General features: G+C 41.8%; 1 long non-coding RNA gene across 1 annotated transcript in view; it reads right to left on the reverse strand.

The window, feature by feature from the left end:
• Nucleotides 1–1,427, reverse strand: part of LOC309516122 — a 30,840-nt gene extending 29,413 nt beyond the window's left edge. Inside the window, exon 1 of the long non-coding RNA XR_014212780.1 lies at nucleotides 1,328–1,427. This is a non-coding gene — a long non-coding RNA (uncharacterized lncRNA). The remainder of the gene's footprint in view (nucleotides 1–1,327) is intronic.
• Nucleotides 1,428–3,119: the final 1,692 nt, after the last annotated feature.

Raw genomic sequence — 3,119 nt, forward strand, 5'->3', positions numbered from 1 at the left:
CCTTCACATGTCAAGGAGATAACGAAATACACAACTTTTAGAAGACATCTGAAGACAGCCCTGTTTCAGGGAGGCTTTAATGCTTGATGTTTTACTATGTTTTTATATATGCTGCAAGCTGCCCAGAGTAGCTGGGGAAACCCAGCCAGATGGGCGGGGTATAAATAATAATAATAATAATAATAATAATAATAATAATAATAATAATGTGAGCATAGGTGCATGCTGTACTGTGCTGTGCTGACCTGAGGGTTTGACATCTGCCCTAGGCCATGACATTCACCTGGGTCCCAGGTTATGACACCCAGATATCATCATAATAAATAAAAATATTAATCAAAATATCCTATCTGTCCCATTGGGGGGCATCCGAGGTCTGTATGCGTGTGGCCAGTGCCGGATTTACGTATAAGCTAAACAAGTTATAGCTTAGGGCCCCACTCTCTTGGAGGCGCCCCAAAAAATTAAAGGAAAAAACAACAACCCTGGATGTACATTTCCAAAATATAAGATAAAAAACAAAATAAAACTTACATACAGCAATACTGTTTTGTGTTGTGTAGGCTCCTATTTGTTATGTGCAAATGACTTTAGATACCTATTAGGTCCATAAATTACCATATAGCATATATTCAACACAAAAACCAGTGACAATTTGTTGCTGACAAAGGACAGCTGGACATACCCTCCCCCCCCAAATAAGACAGTGCCGTATATTAATTTTTGCTCCCAAAGATGTGCTAGGTCTTATTTTCAGGGGATGTCTTATTTTTCCATGAAGAAGAATACGGTACACATTAAAGGAAATTACCTGTATACGGTACAATGCCTTACGGTAGCTTCGAGGGCCTTGTATTCAGGGGTAGCCTTATTATCGGGGAGGCCTTATATTCGGGGGAGGCCTTATATTACAGTGAGAAGCAAAACTGGAAGTAGGCATTATTTTCGGGAGGATGTCTTACTTTCAGGGAAACAGGGTATAAAGGGTCCCTGAGGTCCAGCGCCGAGGGCCTTCTGGCGGTTCCCTCATTGCGAGAAGCGAAGCTACAGGGAACCAGGCAGAGGGCCTTTTCGGTGGTGGCGCCCGCCCTGTGGAACGCCCTCCCATTGGATGTCAAGGTGATGGACAACTACCTGACATTCAGAAGACATCTTAAGGCGGCCCTATTCAGGGAAGCTTTTAATGTATGATATTTTAGTGTTTTTTGGTTTCTGTGGAAGCCGCCCAGAGTGGCTGGGGAAACCCAGCCAGATGGGCGGGGTACAAATAATAAATTATTATTATTATTATTATTATTATTATTATTATTATTATTATTATTATTACCTTCAGTAGCTGAGGGCCTCATCAAACCTCAATCCGGCCCTGCTCGAGAGGGTGCTCTCCTTTTCATACTGGGTGCTGAGAAGGTGCTGCTATCAAACTACAGTGGTGCCCCGCAAGACGAATGCCTCGCAAGACGGAAAACTCGCTAGACGAAAGAGTTTTCCGTTTTGGAGGTGCTTCGCAAAACGAATCTCCTATGGGATTGCTTCGCAAGACGACAATGTCTTGCGAGTTCCTGCTGGTTTTTTCCCCTCCCCCCCTTTTCTAAGCTGCTAAGCCCCTTATCAGCTGATCCGATCAGCAGATAAGCTGCTAATAGCGCTAAGCTGCTTATCAGCTGATCCGATCAGCAGATAAGCCGCTAAAAGCCTCTAAAAGCCTCTAATAGTGCTAATAGCACTAATCCGCTAATCCTTCAAGACGACAATGTCTTGCGAGCTCCTGCTAGGTTTTTTTCCTCCCCCCCTTTTTCTAAGGCGCTAAGCCGCTTATCAGCAGATAAGCCACTAAAAGCCGCTAATAGCGCTAATCCGCTAATCCGTCAATGGGCTTGCTTCGCAAGACGAAAAAAACCGCTAGACGAAGAGAATCACAGAACGGATTCTTTTCGTCTTGCGAGGCACCACTGTAATGAGGGATATTGATCTTTAAGTCTCCCCCACAGAGTTTATGCTGCTAGTCTCCCTCAGCTTCCGCAATGTCCATCAACTGTCACCTTCGGCCAACTGCCACTCTCCCTCCGTAGTTCCACCCTAGGCCTCAACTGCCTCACCAGGCGGCAGTTCCTCAGCTCCAGGACTCAACTGACAGCAGGCCTCAGTGTTTACTCAGCGCTTTTAATACCTGGAAATTGGTATATAATAAATAATAGGAAGAGAGGCTGCAAGGCATAGTCCCAACCCAACAAGCAAAAAGGAAGTATTTTATTATATTACGATGAAGTCGCAACAAGAGGAGAGGAGAGCAGAGCAAAACAATACTTCACAAGCAGCATTAAAATACATTTAATGTAGAGAGCAGCTGAAATAAAGAGCCATAGATTTAATGTAGAAGGGACAGGGGATGTCGTGACGCACACAAAAATGACGGAACATTTGAAGAACAAATGATCCCCCATTACTTTTCTTCTTTTTTTTAAAAAAAGTCAACCCCAAAGACCTTATTTTATGGGACGAATGGTTTGGGAGACGATTTGTTGCCTTGGAAACTGAAGACCAAAGGGAGCAACTGTTTATGAACAGACCATGGGATATTATTATTATTGTTATTAATTTAAACTGTGGTTTTTCTGTGTGTGGCTTCTTTTATTTCTTATATTGTATTTTATTATATTACAATTTGAATTCCATAGGATACCGTATAAAGCACAATGATAATTAACAAAATACAATTTTAACACAATAAAATAAAATAATATAAAATACAATACGAGAAATAAAAGGAGCGATGAAGTTTCGTTTACAAATCACAGAACAGCTAGCACAGTATATTACAATGGCTACAGGAGGCAGAAAAATCATTACATAGCCAGAGGTTATGTTAATAAACAGCACCACAACAGGTCAGGTTAAGGAATGGCTTTGTTTACTGAAAATCTTTTATAAATGGAAAGTTAGGGATATCTGGAGTGAGCCAAATCCTACAAAATCAGGACTGAATTCCCTGGACTTGAACTGATGTGTGTGTTTCAGTCCTGCTTTGTGCAGGGTTCGGGCGTACAGGTTAAGTTCCTAGTGGGAACTTAATTTTCACCTGCTGTATTTATTAGAAAAATGAAGTAATACAAAAGTAT

The sequence above is a fragment of the Podarcis vaucheri genome (genome assembly GCF_965113315.1).
Source record: "Podarcis vaucheri genome assembly, chromosome: 13".
NCBI lineage: Eukaryota > Metazoa > Chordata > Lepidosauria > Squamata > Lacertidae > Podarcis > Podarcis vaucheri.